The following is a 23,498-nucleotide window of genomic DNA, read 5'->3' on the forward strand; positions in this document are numbered from 1 at the left end:
ATTTTTCCATTTGGTTAGCTAAAGAGACTTCCAGATGTTATTTCTCTTGTAATAACATATATACAATATATGTTATTTTTCTTGAAGTAGCATATAAAATATAGTCCTTGCAATTATCTGATAGAATTCTCCAGAAGAATTTAAATGCCCAGTAGTGGAAGTTGCTGCAACACAGGCTGAAGAAAACAAATCAAGTGAGTTGCTTAATCCACTCTCAAGCATGGAGGAAAAAAAATCCTAATGTACCTACATATATAAACATGTCCAGAGGAGTTAAAAAAGCCCCCAACCCTAGAATGTCTGAGTCCCTGGAATCAGCATGAGTCTGTCACCAAAATATTTTGGAAATCTTATCTTAAATCTTATTCACAGAAAAGCTGTTTTTAATATATGGAATCAAGTAAGATATTGCTCAGTTGTCTAAATAATACCCTCCATTTGAATTTTGGTAAGAGCTTTAGATTCAGCTTGGTTCCTAGCAACTCAAAACCTCCCTTGTAATCTGTTAATACATCAGCAATGGGTGCTTCTGACTTCACCTCTCCTATTTGAATTCCAGAGAGTGAGATTATTTGCCAGCCCTAAGAGACGTTGCTGTTGTGTCTGTCCCTGGCAGATCTGTCAGCAGCAGAGAAATGATCCTCAGACAACTGGACAAACCAGATATTCACACTGACGGAGCATGTGACTGGATTTAAGGTCAGAGATTCAGACTGCAGGATTGGGACCTTTAAAGATCCCTGCACAGGATTTCCTCGTGTGCTGTGTATCACTGGCATCAAGGGAGATACCTGCAAAGCTAAAAGTTCACTTCATTCTTTGTGGAAGCAGGCCTTGACAGTCCTGTAAGCACAGGCTGATCGGGGTTCATCAGATTTACTGTCTTTTCACTCCCTTCTTCAGAAAAGAATTACTTAACTTGCTGATTATATGATTAGAAAATCCCCCCCAAACCATTTTACATAGAATGAAGAATGTTGAGATGAGCTTCAACATTCTGCCATGCCAGATCCGATACCCTCAGTTATTTTGTCACCATATCCTCATCAAGATTAAAATAGATTTTAAAAGTTCCTGATTGTCACCACTGCTAGGCACAGTTCTCTAAAATCAGTACTGAAAAATAATTCAGACCCTAAATGCTCTTTCATGTTCAAGTTTATACTCCCCAAGAACTAAATCCACCTTCTCACAAAGGAACCAAAATAATGACAGTTCCACCTAAATTATCTCTTGGAAATACAGAAGGTTCTTCTGGTTTGTTGCTCCTTTTCTTTACAGGATTGAAGCACACCTTTAATTCTTACAGCTGATAAATGTTGCTACCTAATTTTATTTTACCATATACTAGGGTACTTTTTTGTATTTATAGCAAAAAGTTTTTTTGTTTTAATCTGCAGCTTTACATTAAGTGAGTTACGACTGTAAAGTATGTGAAAGATATTTGTGGAAGAATTTGACAAGACAACATCGAAAACTTTGTTTTTGTCAGTTTTCAATGGATTTTATGTATTTTAAAAATGTGTTTCTAAAGGTAGCTGTTAAAGAGGAGATAAAAGGAGGTCACCAGATACAGGAAAAAGCAGAGTCTTCCAAGGGTTGAGCATCTAGTGTAAAATTTACATGATCTCTGCTCAGGTTTACTAATGGCTTCTTTGCAATGGTTCTCTGAAGAACCAAGAATTGTAACCAAATGTTATTGGCAGAAATCTTCAATAAAAGTGGATGCCAAGTATTTGCCAAAATAAAAAATTAAAATATACACTTGCCAATATTAGCACTAGACATGCTTCACACCCAGGGAGGCCCAGCACAGCAAGTGCTTTTCTGCATCAATCAGCTGTGCTTCAGCACAGCACAGACACTTCTTTAAGCATAGACAAAACTGCTTTAAGGAATCAGATCTCTGATCAGAAAAAAGCAAATGTTGTGGTAACAATAGCACTGGACACAACTTGCCTACTATGCTGCATGAAGTTCAAGTGTGTACAGCTTTCCATAACCCTTAAAGTCTCCCAACAACTACTCAGAATAATAGCAGGATATCCTCCACCTCTGAGCAAAGTGGGAGAAATTTGCTCATTGGGAGTGGTATTTTTTTCTAACATCGCTATCATGATTTCTTCCAAGCATTCAACTTGCACTTGAAAATTGGTAATTGGTGTCTTACTACATGATGCATGGCTAAGTCACTCTCATTATATCAGATCAGGCAGAATTAACAGATAAATTCCTTCTAATTAACAAAATATTGGCTAAACCCCTAGAATTAATTGTGAAATGTACTACACTCTCCATACTCTCCCTTTAGCCTCTTTGCATCTTCTCCTTTAAACTGTTTCTTCCTTTTCTCAGATTTTGCAGCTTTCTCCTTCCTTTCTTGATTTTCCTGCATTCAGACAGAATGACAAATAAAAAAGTAAATAAGAGTTACTGAAGGCAAAGCTTGTTAGGAAACTCTCAGCTTGCGATGAATAGGTATTCTGGACATGCCCTATGCACACTTAAAACTCTCATCTGCTGGGGTTTGAGGGTAAATAGCAGAACAGAGCTTCCTGGTCAATCCCTTTGGCCTTCTCCATGTGATGATGTTACCAGCAAACTATTTCATCAGCTTTAACTGCAACTTTCGACTATGGACTGAAATGCATTCTTCTTAATTAGTCCCTTTGTCCACAAAACAGAGCATTAGTTTAACTTAATTAGCATTCTAGAGATTTATCCCATAGCAACCTTGTTTGTATTCAGGGATTTCTACCAGAATTTTCAGGAACTGTTCAGCTGTGTTAAACAGCAATTCAGTTTCTCTTCAGGCTCTCATTAAATTTGCCAGTAGTATTTCTGCACTACTGTTCAGGGCCAGAATCCAGGCTGGATGTTTGTTGGTACCACTCACACAACTGCCAGAATGGCATAAATCCCGTTGGGATTTATGCAGATAGGCAGGATTCTGGTTTCCACAGAGCTGCTGGTACCAAAATAATATGATTAATGGAGGAAGAAAAAGGAATGGAATGATTACTGCTAGCAAAAGAAGACCATTACCCAGTGGAAGAGTATTTCTGGCTTTTGGTAAGTAGCACAATGGTGGGAGAAGATAGTTCTGAACAACTGAGATAACTGTAGTGGAACATTTTCTTAAATGCTCATGCAATTCTTGTTCCAGACCTGCATTCATCACCAGAACATTGCCATCCAACCTGGAAGCTTTTGATTGCAACCAGTGAATAGCTAATATACAAGTTGCAGGTAGATCAGTACTTAATACGCTGCTGTATCATATGACAAAACCTAGTAACATCCAGGAAGGCATTGATGCTTCGGTGCAGATAGGATTCTTGATGAGACATGTGGTTTCCTTTGCAGAGAGTTTGAAGCAGAAAATACAATTTCCCAGTATAGTGATAAATCTGTTTGATTGCTTTGGATCATCTGGGACTATTTCCATAAGATGAGCTGAAGAAGTCCCAGGAAACGTGCACAAGTTTATAGAAACCAGCCTTTATAGAAAGTAAAAGTCTAGGATCTTTTGATTCAAAGAATTTTCAAACAAATAAAGAAAACTTGTGAACATTAACAGAGTTAGTCTGTTTTAAATCTGGGAGCATTAGAGGCTCAAGGTTATGGGGACTTCCACTGGAGGCCTTGAGAAGGAAAAAAAATTCAGTGTATTCTTGACAGAGAAAGAAAAGAATCTATTTGCCCTGAATAGAGGGTGCTTCTGAAAGAATGGGGTACAGGTGGTGAAGTCTTATGGAGAGGCTGGAAGCCTTCCATCAGTATATGCCTCCTATGTGTTTGCCTGATAAATTCCTGCTGTGTCTTAGCATAACATCTTTGAGATATTACGGCTGTTGAGAGACTTGCAGATCTGTGGGCCCTGGAAGAATGTCTCTACATAATAGGCCATAAGAAATAAAGGAGGTGAATTCAGGGATGTGTTGTTCTGCTAGCTGAACAGCACGCACAGAAGTGAGAACAAGCTAAAACACATTAGGAATACATTTATCAATTGAGCAAGCCTGAACCAAATTTTTCATCAGAAAAATTGTAAAAAAGTCCCAAACAACAATTCAATGTAAACACACTTAACAAAGTTTCTTCGACACAAGAAAGCCCAAAAACATCCAGTGGTAGTAGGGCAGAGGAATGAATACTCACAATTCCTTCTCCACCTTCCTGGATTACTGAAGGCAGGTACAGGGAGGAGATTCCGTGAAAGAGAGTGCCACTTTAGATTTGCACTTTGTGGGATGTTAGATACTTGCTTGAATTTTGAATTAAAAGATGCTCCAGGACAACTGTTTATCCCCATGCTATCTGAAGCACATCCTGTTCCAACACCATATGCACCCTACTGAGGAGCAGCTGCTCCAGCTTGGTTGTCCTAGGGGAGTACACAGAGGAACTATCCCTGTGCAGAGCTGTCTGTATAACTTCTGTCATCAACGGAATACTTCCTAGAGCAGATTTTGTTGAACATTTTTTTCTCTTTTTCCTGAGATTAGACCATCTCTTTGCTGGGAGTTCCCTTCTCTGAACAGCTGCAAATGCTAAGGGAAATCAAATGCTTCCCACAATCCCCTATAATCACACAGTGATTCTTTCCCCCACAATTTTGCCACTGAGTTCTCAGCAAAACTCCAATTCTGATTTTTTGTCTTTGAGCTGAGAAACTATTTTCTCCCTGTCTCTTTCCTCCTGCCATCTGCTTCTTTTATTTTTTGAGAACTGGTAAAACAGTCACCAGCCCTGGGTGACAAACCAGCTTCCTTGCCTCCTTTCACTGTGTCAGTTTTGGAGATCATTTGGGTGTTTGGAAAGGCCTTGTTGGTTTGTTTTTTTCCTCCAGGTAGATGGAGAGAAAGATGGCAGAGTCTTATTAAAGTAATTCCATTTGTGTAACTCAGTTTTTGTTACCTGAAGGATAAGAGATCAAAAAGAACCCTCAGGAAAAGGAGAAAGATTTTGTTTAAAGAAAGTAACAAACCTCAAATCTCTGTAGATAAGCTTAGGAGACATAAAGGATCACTATTTATTGAAACTATTTCCCTTCTTATTTGATGTGGGAATGAAAAGATAGTACTAACGATTTTGACAGTGCGGAGAGACCTGCTTTACACAGAAGACTCATCTCAAAATAAAAGTTACACCTTAGCATTAAAGCCTAAAATAAATGGCACTGGGAAGAGATGATGCCTGTGGCTGATTCTAGTGTAAAAATCAAAATCACAGAACAAAAAGATGCTTTAAAAATTAAAACCTTCAGCTTTCCAACATGTTGCTGTTTCAAGCACAGATAGTATCTTTACTGCAGTGATAGGGAGAAAGCAAGGCAAGAGGAAGAAGTGATTAATTCTAGGTCTGCAGTGAAGGAGAGAGGTGCAGACAATGTGGCTAATAGCTGTGGTACCTTTGAGGTGAGGTGCTGCTGAGAAATGGAACTGAAAATGAGATGAAAGGGAGTTTACATTTCAGGATGTAAGAAGAAGCTTCCTTCTAGTTGCCCTGACCTGGCTGTGAGCAAGAAGCACCCACAAATGTAGACTGAATCTCCTGCAGCTATACTAGGGCACTACATAACCTTTATTAGGACTGTTTCTTGAAGGAACTACAGTTTCTGGAATTACCCTTTACAGTACATTTCCAGTATACCTCTCCACATTTGGTGAGCCATTATGTTCTTGACTCTCCTAATTCTTTCCTTTGTGCCTAGAACTTTAGGAACTTTAAGGATCAAGCATATTGCCAAAACATCTGTGGTTTATAGGATTCATTTTCCAGACTGACTGTGGCAGTATCACATAATTTCAGAGCCTGGGTAGCTGCACTGCTTGGAAAATTTCAGCCCAGTGCCTCACTGGAGAAGCAGGTAGTGGGAACAGTAGAGGATATATTTTTCATCTTTCATTTCCCGTCACTTCCTCATAAACTTCGTATGAATCTACGATCTGCCCTAAAGCACTCCTCCAGTCTCTCTTGGCAGCTGAGCTGTCTGTATTCTTGCAGTTCTTCTTGTAATGCAGATGGTTCTCTCTAGAGAAGGTTTATTCAGGCTGGGGCTCTCCTGGAGTCAGCACGGGAACGGGTGATTCTTGCTGTTAAAATATGTATGAATGTGAAGCCACTATCACCTGGCATTAAGGAAACCCTAAAGGAAGTACATTAGTCCAGGTGTGAAGTGTGTGATAAGGGATGTGAAATGGAGGTTTACTAGAGGTTTACTACTTGGAAGGTGCTCTACACAACTTTAATGGTGAAGTTGCTGTTCTCTTACTCCTTATTCAAGGAGCAAAGTCCTATAAGTAAATATAATCCCTTGTGAGATTCAGAGGAATTTTTTGGAACATGAAGCACACTGTTTAGAACTAACTAGTACAATGAAATACTGACCCATAAACACATCTTCCAGTTAGGCTTTGCCTATTGGAAAATTTACCTTTTGTCCATCAGCAAAGTCTATAAAGCATGTCAGGTTGCTCATTCTTTCACAAGGCACAAAGCTCCTATTGCACTGAGGCCTGGTTAATAATTTTCAGTGGGAAAATGACTTGAACAGTTCTCCACAGCAAAAAAACTCCAACCTCCCCCACCCCACAAAAAACCCAACCAACCAAACCAAAACCCACAAACAAACAAAAAAGCCCCACATTTCATATTTGCACACATGCTCATTTTATGCTGCAGTTTGCAAGCACATAAATTTACTTTCATTTAGTTCTGCAGCCAGGGTTAGGTAGCCCAGCTTAGAGTAGAAGAAAATAGAAATTATTGCTTGATTTAAAAAAAAAGTTCTCAACCTATTTCTAAAGAGTCACAAATGCAAACCACCTGTAAGGCCTTGAGGAAGATCTCTCTGAAGGTTTTCATTGTGCTGAATACATCTTCCAAAGACAATTTTTTTCGGTCCTCACAAAGATAATCAGCAAGTTCTTCCTTCTTCTTTTCAATGGTGGCAAATTCCTTCTGCAGGTCTTTTGAAGCATTGAGGCTGCCCTAAAATATATTTTGTGACACAATTTATGCATATTAAAAAGTAGCATATTCTGAGCTGCCCAGAAGACTTGATCCAGTTAACAGAGAAGAGTCAGTTTTTAAAAAACTGACAACTAAGATTGGTTCACAGCGTGAATCATCTGCATTTTTCCTCATTTCATCATACAATCACATGAAAATGTGGCACAACCTGGATGACTGATCAAGGGAGATGCAGCACCAGGATTTCAACCTTACAGCTTTAGTTAAGTGACTTATTTTGAGAATATGAAAAGCTAGGATGTTAGGAAATATATGTGGGGGGAGAAAAGCATATTGCATATCTACTCACTTTTTTCCCCACAAAGCACAGTGAGACACAACATGTTTCTGTGCTGCACTGTATGCATTTATAGTTGCGCCTACGTTTCATTTTTCACATTAGAGAAATGGAGGAAAATCTGGGATACTCCTTCCATCAGGGCACAGTGGGAGTGTAGTAATGATCCCTTTTCCATAGGGCTTTATGTCCAGCTGCAACCTCAATCACAGGGCCTTTAAGAAGAGAGTGTTTAGGAAGAAAGATGGGAAACATGTCACACTCACATTACCTACTTGTACAGATTTTCCATGCTGTATTTTTGAATCATCTGTTGACAAAAATAAACGTTTCTCTATTTCCAACAGTTTCTTCAAATTGGCACCTGCCTCAGCCTGCATGACGTCAATGTGGATTCTGAAAGGTCCACAAAAGCGACAGTACATTGAAGGGTAAGTCTTTTGTTTTCATTAACTTAGAAGATTATTATAAATGTTACCATCTCTTCAAATGAGCGTGGAATTAATCATCCAGCCCAGACCCTGCTCTTGCAGGTAGTTCTCTTGTATATAAATTCTTTTTCATGTGCTCAAACCTTCATCTAAGAAAGGCTAAAGGCTCTGTTCCTTTGCTCTCACTACCTCCCTGGATAGACTGTGGAGGAACCTCACTGTCCTAGTATTCAAAAAACTCCAAAAAATTTCCAGCCTATTTTTATTCATAGGCAACCACAAGCTCATCTCCCCTGTGCCAATACTGTCCTTATTTAGCTGGTTCTTTTCCCTCCTTGCCTTTTCTCCCTAATCTATTTATAGTCCAAAATTGTATCTCCTCTCTGAGTTAGTTTAGCTTGTGTAGAGATCCAAACACAACCACTGCCAAACCAACGTCTTCTGTAGTTCTGAGCTACTCTCTTGGCCAGACAAAATTTACTGAATCAGCAAAACCTGGCTCGGCATTTCACAGTGCATCCAGATGTGAGCAGCATTAGGAGAGTCCCTTGTAGGATTTGCACTGTGTGCAGTTCTCCACGGGTTGATTGGTAAATCAGTTTTGTAAGTTTGATAGTTTGACTAAACTAGAGGGCACTTACTTTATAAGTGTGCATTTATATCATTGGCCAGCAAGATCTAGTTTCTGTTAAGAAAGGTATTTCTAATATGACACAATCCAAAAGGAAATTCATGGTTCAAAACAACATTCAATTTAGCTTCTGCAAAGATAATTCACAAAAGCCATAGCATTTTTCTGGTTAATTACAGAATTAAAATACTAAAAAAAAAAATTATTTAGCAGCTACATAATAAATGGCTACATCTACAGATTTAAAAGTTACTCCTTTGAGTTACAAGGAAATCTAAGTCACTACAAGGTTCCTGTGAATCCTCTGAATTCCTAACAGGATTAAAAATGTTAATCCTGGTGCTACAAATGTGGGTTCTGATTAATTTAATTGAACATATCTCCATGTGATTCCTTTGAGCTAAACAGAAAGAACTGGCAATAGAGTCATGAGGCTTTCAGGCCCATGGGAGAAAGTCAGAAGTCTCCAGAAACAGGTTTTTTCTTTCTACACACATATATTAGAAATGTGCTGATACTCAACTCAGGGAGTCCTGAGGTCCCCCAATTGTCAGTAAATCACCCCACTCATTCCCTCCTTACATGAGCTCTGTACCTCCTGATGGACTTTCACCTAAAAATCACAGAATATGCTGAATTGGAAGGGACCCACAAGGATCATTGAGTCCAACTCCTGGCCCTTCACAGGACCATCCCCAAGAGTCACACTGTGTGCCCCAAAAATATTGTCCAAACACTTCTTGGACTGACTGAGAAACTTCAGGGAAGATATATTTCTATTGCAATGTAGGGAAGAGGAATCTGGTCCTTGAAAATAAGGGAAATTCACTGTCTACACAGTTTTATTCTAAGGTAGTACTGGATCCACAGAAAGAAAAATCACACTGACCCCCACCTAAAAGTCTTAATCAGGTTGAATTATAAATCTCAACACTGTTTGGTGTTGAAGGGAGCCACTCTCTCCCACAGCAGAGAAATCTTGTGACCTTACTACACCACCATAAAATGACTCAGCTCTCTGTTGGCTTTAAAGAGGTTTGCAATTCATACCTAACAAAAACCAAACAATAATGTCCTACCCTGCTGCCTTGGAAACAAAGTCAAGATCTCTGGGAAGCTGCAGCAGATCTGTGTGGTTTTTTTCAACCTCCTAAAATTGAAGGGAAACAATGGTTATCTTACACAGGCAGTCAAAGAGTATGAAAGTTTCTCAGCTGGACAACATCAGGACTGAAAAATTAACACTTCCGTTTCGTTCTTACAAGCATAGGGATAAATTTAGTCTCGTTCATTCTTTTTCTCATGTTGGCATCCACAGGGAGTTAAAATGAAAGGAAAAGACTCATTTTAAGTGCTCAGGCTGGCATCCCATGGGCTGCCACAGTGCGCAGGCTGACCTGAGATTTTGTCTTCATACCACAAAAATAAATTTCATTTGACAGATGCATTTGGGATATGTGTCAACACAAGAGAGCAGTTGGAGAAGAAGAGAAAGAAAACAGCAAGCAGACTTGTCAAGTGAATTTGAGGAAGGAAACCTAGTGTTACCTCTCTAAATATTACTGTATATGGATTTGATCCTATCTGCACAGAGAGCCGTGGAAAAGTTTTCATGATATTTCTGGCACAGAGGCTCACCCTCCAGGTACCTATAGTGGGGTATTACTGAGGTAAAAGCCCCTTAGCTTCTGGGGAATTAATATTTGAGAAAAATGCACACAGGATTAATTTCTCAGTTTTGTTGTACCTCCAAAATATGGTGAAGCAGAGTAATGTGGCTTTGGTTTGCTTTTGTTTCTGTTAGTTTAAGCAAGGCACTAATTTTAAAACCTCCAGCATCTCCAGTGTGATGCCCCTAGAAAATACAGAAAAAAAAGTTCCTTCCATCAGTTTTCAAGTCTTGCTTTGTATTTTCTGTTATCTTTAGAATACAACAAGTAAAGAAATAATTTTACTTACATAGTTCAGAAAGTTTCCAACTTTAAGAATCAATTGGCAGAAAACTGGCAGTCGGTGACTGGTAAGAATTGCTAAAGAATAAGAAGACAGGCATTTTCAATAAATTAAATTAAATTATCTGAAATAGGATTTTCCTTAGGTTTGACAGTGATGGTAACAAAATTTTCATCCAATATTATGTCAAACCATTGTTATGGATTTGGAAAAATACCAGTAAAGAAATAAATCAGCTGAATGGAAGTGGAATGAGTAAGTTTCTATTATGATCTCTTCTTTATAAGTAGATGGAAAACTAGTTTTTCCATTAAGTTTGGAATATAGATGTGTCAACCCTGCAGCTGCCTTACGAGGGAGAACCACATACAAGAAAGCATACAAACTTGTGGAAATCCATAGCCCTCATTCCCAGCATATATTATTCTAGTTAAGCAAAGGGCTTTGTGCCTCATTATCATTGTTAGTGAGAACAAAAGATCACTGTTAGTGAGATCAAAAGATACACATTTTAGCAGGGGAATCTGGGGTAAGAAGTTTTTGGCAGAACTAGGACAGAAACACTGACCCTTACAATAGGGTAACAGGGATGTCAGGGTGGGACTGTAGAGAGCTGTTGATTACACTGCAGTAAAAAGTGACCATAGCACTGACATCAGACATCCAGGTATAGCTGTTTTATGTGCAAACATCAAAGTCTGCAGTTTAAGTGTGTTTAACAGGAGATCAATGGCTCTCTAAAGCCATTGAATTGAAGCTGGAATGCAAGACCACCTTCAAGAAAGAGCCAACTTAAAATTAAAACCAGGGCTAATTTTGTGTGGAGGGGTCTCCTGAAATATTGGTGAGCATCATCTGGGATGCCCTTTTCTGGCAGCCAAATCAGATTCTGGTATGCCACAGAGTCCTGCTCCATCACAGAACTAAGCTGGACTGCATCAGTGCACATTACAGGAAAAACTGGAACTGATTCATTGTTATGGACAAAAATCTCCACTGCACACAAAAATGTAACCTGTATTCATACAGGATCTGGCACTGCCATCTCCGCCTCAGGAGAGACCTTACCACTCCCTACAACTCCCTGAAAGGTTGGAGCCAGGGGGAGTTCGGCCTCTTCTCCCAGTGACAGGATGAGAGGACATAGCCTCAAGCTGCAGCAGGGTAGGTTCAGGTTGGACACCAGGAGGAATTTCTTCACAGAAGGAGTTGTTGAGCATTGAAATGAACTACCCAGGGAGGCGGAATCACCATTCCTGGAGGTGCTCGAGATACAACTTGGCACTTAGTGCTAAGGTCTAGTTGATAAGGTGTTGATGGGTCAAAGGTTGGACCCGGTGATCTTAGAGATCTTTGCCAACCTAAATGATTCTGTGAACCTTGGAAGTGTTCAAGGGCAGGTTGTGTAGGGCCTGATCAACTTGGCCTTGTGAAAGGTGTTCCTGCCCATGGCAGGGAGGTTGGAACTGGATAATCCTTTCCCAATCCAAACCATTTTATGATAAAGGAAATTTCCTTCTTTCTCTGCAGAACTGCTACTTCAGAGCAGAACAGTATGAACTGCAATTCTTCTGAATGTATTCTAGGAGCAGGAATTTGCAGAATCATTTTGATGTTTGCTACACATTCAGCAATTAAAAGGTTAATTTTGATTAGCTTATAGCATAGGCTACCACTGATGCTAATCAAGTAGAAGAAAGTGGCTGAGCCTGGGCACTGGTGCAGCACAGATGTACTTACTTTCACAGGCTGTCCTTATGGCTTGTGCTTTTGGCCACAGACACTCCAGCAGAATTTTTGTTTCCTCACAAATCAGCATACATTCAATCCGCAACTGGTAGCTAAAAAGAGATCAGTGGAAAAAAACCACAGCAAACACCACAAAAAGCAAACCCCACAGGCCTGATTAATGGAGTTGTGTTCAGCAAGAGCATCATCCATTTTAGGCAAAGCGCAGTACCAACATTCTTACGTTCTCTTTAATGCTCTGACATGAGAACTGGATTATAAATAAATCAAACACAGATATTTCCAAAGATGTCCTAGAAACAATTATCTCCTCTTTCAGAAAGCAATGCTGGACTGACATCTGGCAGGGACCACCTTGCATAATGAGGCCATAATTTTTTACAGTTCCTGGGCAACACTAGCCAGGATTTTAGTTCTTCTTTTTAACTTCACAAACAGAAATTTGAAATATTTTGGCAGTGATGTCTTTTAATGACATGCCTCATCATGGATTAATGTTGTGGAAGGAAAACATTTTCTAAAGTACTTTTAAATCTAGCTAGAAGTTTGAGAAAATGAAAAGCCATATTTTCACCACCACATTTTCAAAAAAGTGTGTCTGGTTGTGGCATGGCAACTGATCAGATTTATGGAGGGCTATTGCTATTAATTATAATGTATCACCATGTTTTTGTGAACAGCAGAAAGATTTCTCTGTGTGCACCTCATTTGACTTGGTAAAAACTGGGGAGGTGGTGAAAGCACAGGCACTGCTGTGATTCACTCATGGATTTGTGGGCTCTCCAGTGGGTGAACTGGAATCTGTAAGCCCGGGGGGGGCGTGAATGAGCAGCCTGGTGACAGGATTCAGTCTGCAGCTTCACGCCATACAGGAATAGCTGTTCAGCAGGCAAGGGTTTTTTCATATCAAGATTATTTTAACTGTAGTTTGCCAAAGGTGCCTGAAAGTTTCTTTGGCCTTTGGGAAGGAAAAAAAAATCTCAAACAAGCTCTACAAATAGCAGTCAGATGATCTACCCTGAAGACTGAATGTCAGGAACATCCCCTCTAGCACAAGAAACAGAGGCCTTAATTTTTATGGACAAAACTTGTAAGAACCACACTCACGGAAAGAGAAAAGGAAAATTTTGCTTACCTGGGAACTTCCAAAAGATGGAGATAAAACTGATCTGCATTTGCTAGCTGTGATTTTTCTTCTTTGCAAGATTTCAGGCTTTTTATCTAACAGGGAATAAAAGAGCAAAATAACCACACAAATATTTTATTTAACAGGGAAAATAACCACACAAAAATTTCTGCTGCCAGTTGCTTCTTACAGGCATGAAACTTTTCTGAACTTGCTGTGCACACAGGCAATGGGAGTGAAGCATATGAACAAAAAATTCTGCATATGAACTGGTTTGCAAGGGCAAACATGTAGGTTTTGTTTTGACTGGAAGGTCTTTTGCCTTTGTACAGCATCTCCTAGGATGAATTCCTGATCTATAGGCAGGGATTCAGCAAGCTATAATGCACAGACACCCAAAAACCCCTTTAAAAGATGGGTCCTTTCCCCTCCTCCTCTTTGAAACCTGCTCTGAAAGGCTCTCTATTCACCTAAGTCCACAAATCCTAACATGCCTCATCCACCTAATTAAAATAACAGGATAGAGAGCAGCACTTGTCTACACCTGTGTCGAGACTCCCAACATGCTCTTGGCTCAACCCCTGTGTGAAGAGCCCAGACTATTGCTGGAGTGGACTTCCCACCACTCTGCCTTGGAATGTCATTGACCTAGATGCTACAGAAGGATGTGGATCCAGTCATAGCTGCTTGCTTTGGCAGTGCAAATTTTTCAGCCTGAACACACAATGCTCTGAACTCCACCAGAATGACACATTAATAGATACCTCCTGGTCTTCAGGCAGCAGTTTAAGTAGCTGTTTCAGCATCTCAGCATCCAGCTCTGATCTATCCCCTTTCTGAATCATGGCTGCAATGTCTTCATTGGAGCTGCAGGAAGGAGAGAAACGCTGTGGAGCACTGAGGGAGTAACACGGCAAATGGAAAAGACCCCAGGCTCTCTGCTGGCAGAGAGCAACTGAAGTAATTCATAGTACACTTGCCTCCCATTACATTTTGGATCTTAGTCCTCAGAAGTACAGTGGAGATATGAAAATGCAAAGGTTTTTCTTTTAAGCCTAAACCAATATTCCTTATAATTTAGGTGTGCTTTCTGGCCCATGTTCATATTTACACAAGAAACCCCGAAGCTCTGTCCAGTGTCACTGAGAAGATGTTTACATTTGAATTCCTCCACCATTTGCAGAAAAGACAAGGATAAAACCAATGGCTCTGTCTTGGGGTGACTTTATGATGATGTATCCCATATCGTTGCCTGCCTTCTCTCAGAGGATATATTTCCAAATTTGCCCAAACCAGCAGAGCTCCCAGAAGGTTTTAACAAAAGTCCTTGTCTGAAATGCTGGCAGGCAACATGTGTTTGAAATTATTCCAGCTTGCTGTGATTTGGGCTCTGGAGAGCTGGGCTCTGTTGGACACCAGTGCTAACAGAGGCAGCACCCAGCTCCAGAGCAGCCTCATCCCTCACGAGTGCAGGGGGCTCAGCTCTTTGATCCCATGTTCAGCAGCTGCTCTCAGGAGAGCTCAACCACTGCCCAGGGAATCAGGCAGGGAGTGGAAATAGCATTTTCCCCACTGAGAAGCAGTTTGTCATGGAAAAAGAATAATAATAATTAAAAAAATCCCCCTGACTGATTCTGATTTATTCTTAATGAAAAGGGACTTCTTGGCTGAGTTTCTGCTTGAAACCCTTTTAATATGGGCCATGACACAAAGAGCAGAGAGAGAGCAGAACATTCATCATCATCCTGCCATAGTTGCAGGGAATCTAAGAGTAAAGATATTTTCCCAAAAACTAGTAAAAATTCCTTTTCCTTCCCCACCCCTCCATGAGGGCTGTGACTTGGTAAATTTCCATTTGTTTAATTATTCAAACTGTTTCCTATTTATAGAAAAACTGCAAATAACTATATATGATTTTGGATCTGAACCCCTGGAGATGCCTCTTTAAAAACAATGAAGTGATCTGAAACTTCCATTCAACAGTCTTCCCTAATGGTTCCAGTCAGAACTTGATATTTATGTCAATATTATTAAAAAAAAAAAAGAAGAAGTTTCCACATAATTTTACTGTTATTGATGAATACTGTCTGTTTAGGAATTTGTAGTCCATTCTAGATTTAATACCAGTTTAAAAAATGATATTGATTGTCTGGAAAAAGACAGTCATCTCACTATTAAAAAAAAAAAAGACAAAAAAAGTTGACTTCTTGTTAAAGAAAGATAGTACTTGCAAAATATTTCTGCTAAATTAATTTCATTTAATATCTGAATAAACACATACACACGTCAAATCAGTAATTCAGCTGTTACTTTCCAAATCTTACCACTTAAATTTCTTCAGAAATATACTCAGAAGGAGACTTTTCTTTGGGCCTATGAAAGTGATCTGTTAAAAGGAAAAAAAAAAAAAAATCAGTCAGCTAGAAATACATTTACCTTGGTTTCAACAGATTTTCTAGAGCCTTTGTTTGCTTATTGGGTGAGAGTCATGGGGATTTTTTGGTAATAACATTATCAATAACCTTCATTGATCAAACCCCAAGAAAATGACAACAATACAGGGTATTAGATCTGTTTGAGAAAGAGGCAAAGGCATAGAGAAGGAAATTGATTTGTTTATCACAATTTATAAGAATTAATATTGAAATTCCCTTGTCCTCCCTGTCTCAGATGAAGACCTGTCCCTCAGAAGAGTTACTTCAACTTGTTTCATTCTAAACCTCTCCTGTGTTTTTTTTTAAGGCAACCTCAAGCTGTGGATATCAAAGTATTTCAAACTTTCTTATTATAAATAATTGACAACAATAAAGAATGAATAGGATTTTCACTCCCAGGAATTTTGCCGTTCTTTACAAAAAGTGAGCAGTCCAAGTACCTCTTTTGTTTTCTTTATTTTTGGCCCCGTTTTCTCCTTAGGTGGTGGTGGTGGGACAGAGAAAAGAAGCTCCAAGCTTGCGTAGTCAGGTTCTACAAGCTCCTTGCTGCTGCTTGGCATCACAGCCCATATGGAGCGGCTTTCTGGAAGAGAATAACAGCACAAGGTGGACCACAGAGGTTGAGGAGCACTTTCAAGGCAGTGTGATTTGTGAAAGGGAAAACACTTTCAAGGATGAATGAAGTATGGTGCTCATTAGCCCTGGACAAATGTGAATTATTTAAGAGTGACAGCTCCCACAGAGAGCATCCCAAAGGTTTGAAGCCTAATTAAACCTGGAAGACTACTGCCACATTCAGTTCACTGAGCTGAAGGCAACAGATGAACTTAATGGGCTGCTCCAAATTGTTTTTGCTATTGTTGACCAGCTACACATTGGAGAATCGTGGTACCCACACTGGGGATGCTGCATCCAATTAGGTAAACATCTCTTTTTGCAAGAGTTAAGGCCTCCCAAGCCTAGCATTATCACCAGAATCACCATGAGCCATCCAAATAACAAACAGAACTTCAAAAACATGAACTTGTATAGCACAGGATCTCACCTCCTTTTACTTTAGGAGAGATTGCAATGGTGACACTGAGTGCATTGGGGATGGATCTTCACTTGTATCTCTGAACAAGAAAGCAGTCCATGGCTCAGGTTTTTTATATCTGTGTTTATATATTTTATCATAGCAGCAAGTTCTTGCCCCCTATGTCTCCTTGTCTTGAAGATAAGCAAGCAAGAACAACTGAGATCTATGTTGTGTGAACTGAATATTAAGAACTGCAGCAAAAATGGAAATGTGTTCCCAGCCTCTCTACTGGAAGTTAAACAGGACTGGCAAGCCCCTTTGGCACACGGTAACCACAGACTCTTAGTGGGTTTGTGTGTGTGTGTGAAGCACCACACAAATCATGTGGTTGTGGTCAGTATGAAATGAAGTTGGGGGCTGCCATGAGGGTACATGTTCCCCAGCCCTACTGACAAGAGTTTTCAGCCTCAGATCTTGGCTGATGTGTCTTCTGGCTGTGTGAGAAAATAAAAAGCAAATAAAAAGCTTCAGCTGAGGCTTCACTCACTGGTGGTGTGCCAGGAGTTCATTAAGAAGAACCGCAGAACATGACCATTCAAAGGATCTTTCCACTCAACACACTCAGAGTGCTTTGCAAACCTTAATCAGTTCAGACTTAAAACACCCCTTTAACAAGAAACAAATAGAGATTGACAGGCTAAGAGAAGGTAACTTTAGCAGCCACAGAGCCTCAGTTCAGAGCTTCTCCCAAACTACTATTTCCTCCACTAATTGGCAAAGGACAGGCTTTCCATATTTATTTGTGATGATGACTGAGAGCAAGCAATGGGACCACCTGTGTGATGTGACTTAGGAGTGAAGGCTTAGTCCCCCAACATCAGTGTTTTCCTTTGGCTGCAAAGTGCATGAACCCATCTGCCCAGTGTTACAAACAAGCACGTACGTCTCACCACGTCAGAGGGGAGCTTCTGCCAGTGAAACAGCTTCATCCTCAGAGTCGGTGTCTTCTTAGCGTGGGGCTGCTCCCCACATCCACAGGTAACATGACTGCACCTAGGATGGCTGCATGGCTGGGGAGATGGGAGCAATGGGGCATTTATGCCAGGCACAGAAACAGGGGGAAGAGGCACCTTACACCCAGGAGGTAGGGGTGGAGGGGCTGGCAGCTGTGGCAGCAGAGCTGGCATGACAGACTGTCCTTGGGAGGAAGAAAAAACATCTTTCTGGGAAGGTGATGTGTTCCCTGGACATGGCTCTGACTTCCCAGAAAGGCCAGTTGTTGGAGAAAGGCTCAGGTCTACACTGGGGTTCTCCTCTTCCCGGTCCATATTAACTTGGATGCATTTGTTCACCTTTGGAACAGATCTTCTAGACACTGTTTTGTGATGATTTGAGCAGTGCATGCTTGATAGCAGACTCTGCATGGCTTGCCCCGGTCCCATTTTCCTGCTCTACAAGACAAGAAGGAGGTGCATGGATTAGCAAAGCTCCTCACAACTGCTCTCTACTGGTAACTCCTACAGAGACACAGAAATAACAGTGACCTTCCTCTTAAGGTAAGCAACAGAAATATTTCTAACTGCTTTACAAGTGACAGTTTGTGGTGGTTTCAGCTGTGCAAGTCAGGAGAAGGAAGTCCTGCTGGACATAAGGCTCCTTTTTGACTTCTCTTGATCCTTCTACATTCTTGTTGCAATATACAAAAAAAGAAAGCAAATGCTATCAGCATAGTAAATCCCTACCTGGTTGTTTTTTCCCCCTTGTTGATCACCCATTTTGTGCAGGGAATGAAGGGGTAAAGGGATGCCTCCTACAGAAGTTGCTGCAGTTGCTCTATAGATGGGGCATCTCAAACAGCAGGGACACAGTCACTTAATTCTGAAAGACCATCTTGCACCAACTTACCTTGAGTGCAGACAGGTACGGGAGGGATTTAAAGAGAAACTCTCAAAATAGCCTAATAAAGTAAACAAGCTACAGCTGAGGAGGAGGATTCAGGGTGAGCTGCTTGGGTATTTGTGACTACACATGGAAATGACTAGTAAGCATTTAAATGAGTAAGATGGTCTTTCTTATTTTGCCCTTAAAACAAATTTTAATCTAGGGAAAATCTTTACGTTTGTCTTGAGACTATACAGTTTCTCCCAGAGCCTCTTGCAAAAGGCTGTGCACAAGTCCCCTCTTCCATGTATGCCCAGTTTTAAACATGGAGACAGTCCTGCCAAAGTTAGTAGACCATTTGCTGGCTCAGGGCTTGGCTTTGTTTTCTTGACTGAGGAGACCCTTCTTTTGCAAACAGTTGCATTTCTTGTGGATGAGCAGTGTCGTGGGACACTTAATCTCAGTAGCTGGAGCTGTTGTGTGATTTCTGTCTTTACAATCTCTCCAGCAATGGCCATCAAAAATGGCAGGAACAGCACGTGCTAGAAGGGGAGCAGTGAGCAGACTATCAATGCTCCAGAAATGACATAGTAGGTGCAGCATTTTTAGGCACTATATGTAGGCAGAAACAAAGCCCCCTGCCATTCCAGCCTTTAATAAAACACACAATAATAGCATCAGCAGTTTGAATACAGTTAACTATTTGGGGACTTGCGTTTGCAGTGCAGGATGAGAGTTTTTTGGTACATACACCATGTTTATGTTCTCAAAGGGCTAGATTAATGCTTATGAATGACCATTTTCCTCCTGACACAGCAATTTTGGGCAGTCACTAACACAGAAAAATCTCATTAAGGGAGCTGCATTAAAACCTGCAATTGATGCATCTCTAGTCCATAGCATACCTGTAAAGCATCTCCTATAATTTGGAGCAGTTTGTCTTTGAAACCTACCAGTTCATAGTGATGATCATCTCCAGCTCTTACAGCCCCACTAAAATTGTGAACCAATGCATCTAAGGGAAAAAAAAAGTAATAAAAATTTGATTTTTGTTTTCAATTTTAATTTAGTAAGAATGGTTTCTATTAAAAACATTAAATGTTAAATCAACCAGTAAATAACATTTGATTTACATACTAAATGGTGCCAGTTAAAATAAATAAGCCAAAGGCCTATAAAAAAAAATTAATATTAACCACATTTGCAGTTTACTTAAATTAATTTTTTGTTGGTTTCCTTTTTTTTCTTTTTTCTTTTTTTTTTTTTTTTTTTCACAAATAAGCGGTTTCCCCAAAGGTAAAGCAGGCTCACATTTAATTTATGGAAAAAACTTAATGTATCCCCTTTAGGACTTCACAATCTTTGTGATAAACTTGTACATATGTCTGTAATTACCCTAACAGGACAAGTGAGGGATTCAGCCCTATGGAAAAGCCTAATGAGAAATGAGAAAGCCTAATGAGAAATAAGCCACTTTCTGCTAGAAATACTAAGAGTAAAATGAGCTGATGAAAAAAAATCTTATTAGAAATGCTCATCTTAAAATTCTGCTGCTTGTTTATTTTAATTAAGCTATAGGGAGAATCAGTAAGACTATTAATTAGGAAGCTCTTTTTTTTTAATCAGAATGCTCATCTAAATTGCTACAGGGTTTGTGTAAAGGAAAGTATTATTTTTAAAAATCCTAATAAGAAGTACTGCTATGCAAGAAACAGCTAATGTGCTTTGAACGATAAATAGGCTTATAATAATGTATCTCCAAAGATCATACTTTAGAGACTGTGTGGAGAAATCCATGCTCTTAAAAAGATTAAAGCTTTGGTATAACTTCAAGGCAGCTGCAACTTACATTGCTGATAATGTTCAAATGAGCTCATGGGTATATTTTAAAAGGAAATCTCTGTGTGAAATTTCTCCTTATAACGTGCAGCCTCCCCTCCCCGGTGAATACATACATAAACATACACACATCTCAATGCAGCCAGACAAGCACTGGCACCACTTAGGCAGGGCAGGAACAGAGATTGACCCAATACATCAGCCCAATTCTGATGAGCCAGCTGAATCCGTTAACTTGCAATTAACCGTGAAGCTGTTTCCAGTGCTCTACTACTCCACCTTTTGTTTTATTGGGAAAGCTAATGATGCTTGAGGACCACAATACAGGCTGTCCACATTTCCATCTGATTACTGACATGCTAAAAATAGGCACACTTCTCCTTAGCCTTGAAAGAGAAGCTGTATTTTGATGGCATAGGGTTTAGAATTTTAAGTCAGATTAAAAAAATGCCTTGCCTCTGTTATTTGGATCATGTAAATACTCCCAGTTTTTCATTGATTGTGTTGCTAATGGACTAATATGGGGATATGTTGTTTTGTAAAATAGGAATTTCATTTATTGGTCACTATTACACTGGAAACAGGGATTTCAATGAATGTTTCAGGAGACCTGGTATTTCCCCTTGTGTGCTATAAATACTTACAAATATAAATACCCCCTCTTTGAGGGGGAAGTTGCTCAAAAACTGTGCCCCACACACATGCAAGGTAACCACCAGAAGTGTAAGCACAGAGTCAATATCTGCAGTGTAAGATAGTTATGAAGACATGAAGATGTACTTCTTACCAAATGGCTGGAGTTGAGCAGCAGGATGTACAACTGGGAAGAGGGTTAGTCACTTGTTTATGCAGACAGCTGCTCCCTAACTAGAGCAAACCTGTTGTTCATTAGCTCCCAATGGGCTCCACTTGCTTTGCTTTGGATTCAGGGAGTGACTTGCATTAAGATGCTCCTGGTGTAATATTCCTCACTGCTGACTTTGCAACGGGTGTAATTTATTGTTGATGATTATGATTCTTACATGGATAAAAATAAGGAGTAGGAGAAAATAAGGATCTTAATCCTTTCTTGCCAGAGCAATCTTCTCACTATAAGGTTTGCGCTTTTCCTTTCAGATACATTCCTGGGGTTTTCAAGATTTTTCTGCAGCTTGGGTTCAGAGGGGCCTTAGGGGAAGAATAATTCCTTGCAAGTTCCTCTCTTCCTTTTGTTTTGACTCTAGTATGACTGCAAACAGTAAAGAGAAAAAGAGAATATTTTTTTTCTTATTGCTAACAATATTTCCGTTGTGGTATTTTTCAGCAATGTCAAAGCGTTTCAGAGGAAGCCCTCATGCCCATTTTAGTGATGTGGAAACTGAGGCACAGGTTCTGTGCTTGCCCACAGCCTCTGAGGAAGCCAGTGGCTGAAAATGAGTAATCCCAGTAGCCCAAGCTGCTGGCATTTCATTTCAGTGCTCTGGCTCTTAGTCTTTGCAGTCCACCTCTCATTAAGATCCAGCTACTGCTGTGCCTCCAAGATTTCCTCGTATCAAAAAGCTGGAAGCTGTTGGAAACCGGAAGCAGCTGGAAAAATTTGGAAGCAAAGTGAAAGCACTCACTTTTCACTCTGTAACTGCCCCTGCTGCTGGCAGGAATGTGGCTGTGAAGTGTGTGTGCTTAATGCCTGTGGACTCTGTCCTAGGGATGGAGTTAATGAAAAAGTCCTCTAAGGGAACTGGCTCCACTTTTTGGCAGCTGGTGGTAAGGCAGGAACCTTGGGATCTGCTGCAGAAGGAGCCTGGGCCAGCAGCAGCAGCTGTGGGTGCCAGATGTTGGGAGGCACTGCTGGTAAGACCCCTCTGCTGGTCTCTGGGCCCTGCAGCAGAGTGATGAGGCAGTTCAAGAATGAGAAAGTGTATGTAGAGTTTAGGGATGGACTGTTAAAAGTAGGAGGCTGGGAGAAGGTGTGTTGTAGGAGCAGCAGAGGAATTTGTAGAGAATAGGGATGAACTCTTAAAAATTGAAAGAAATTTCAACAGTTACTTCAACTGGGCCTTGTATAGCTGAAGGGATTAAAGACAGGACATAATAGCTTTAATCTTTGGATGTTTGCTAGGCTTGAGATGGGTCAAGGTTTGAAGAAATTGCTGTGTTGGCTCTCATTTGATCCACATGCAGTTGTGCTGTGGTTTGCACCCAAACCTCTGCAGACAGCTGTGTGCATCCCAGAACATGCCTTGTGTACTTCAGGGTCTCTTCTCTGTCCTCTAGACCTCTAAAATCCAGGTAGAGCAGTTGAAAATACTTGGAGGGAGAAAACCCCCTTCTTGTGCTGTTCTCCCTGGGGTCTGTCCAGATAAGGAGGTATTTTAGAAAAACAAACCATTTGTCTGTGATTCAGGATGGGTTTGTAGACTGCTGGTATGGTGGATGCAGTCACTACTCCTGGGGCATATTCTTCTGTGTATGACACTGGTTCACCAAAGAGGATTAACATACAGACCTGAAAAGGTTTCTGGACTCTTATTACTCCTATCTTCTCTACTTGTATCTGCCTCTTGCTGAATAGAGAATCATGAAAACATTGGTTGGAAGGGACCCTGGAAATGGTTTTGTCCAAGCTCCTTTTCAGAGGACCATCATCACTGCTCTGGTTTTGCTTAACTAAGCTGTGAAAACCTGAACAAATGGAGGTACAAAACATGGCAAAGTGTATAGAAAAACCTGTTGGTCTCAAAGGATGAGTCCTGGAAATTGTGTGCTACTGAGGGTTTCATTTAGATTACAAAATCAAGTTGTGGGTTTCAAAGGATCACAAGGACCAGATTCCTTAGACCTGTTACCCTTTTTGCATGTGCTGTCTCTGCTTCTCCTTTGACTTTCTTCACATATTCTGACTGATGGATTTGGACATTAATTTTCACTAACTCATGACTAAACTTATAGCAGATTATGCTGTATGAAGCCACATAAGTACCAGACAAACACATCAGGTTCTGCATGCCCTGAGCAGGGCAAACCAACCATAACTGTAATAATGTAGGTGCCATCAGCAAAGACTGCTGATCTTAGAAAAAAACCTATTTTGACAGGCTGGGAGTGTATCTAAACTGACTTGATAGGAGCTGACTGCCACAG

The 23,498-nt window shown here is 40.3% G+C and overlaps 1 long non-coding RNA gene across 1 annotated transcript; it reads left to right on the top strand.

Annotated features, from left to right (window-relative positions):
- The first annotated feature begins 2,940 nt into the window (after positions 1 to 2,940).
- Positions 2,941 to 18,197, top strand: LOC125327863. The gene is made up of 4 exons (XR_007204403.1): positions 2,941 to 3,072; positions 7,663 to 7,746; positions 16,122 to 17,696; positions 18,022 to 18,197. It is a non-coding gene; the product is annotated as an uncharacterized LOC125327863 (long non-coding RNA).
- The last annotated feature ends 5,301 nt before the right edge of the window (positions 18,198 to 23,498 follow it).

Source organism: Corvus hawaiiensis, chromosome 6 (genome assembly GCF_020740725.1).
Source record: "Corvus hawaiiensis isolate bCorHaw1 chromosome 6, bCorHaw1.pri.cur, whole genome shotgun sequence".
NCBI lineage: Eukaryota > Metazoa > Chordata > Aves > Passeriformes > Corvidae > Corvus > Corvus hawaiiensis.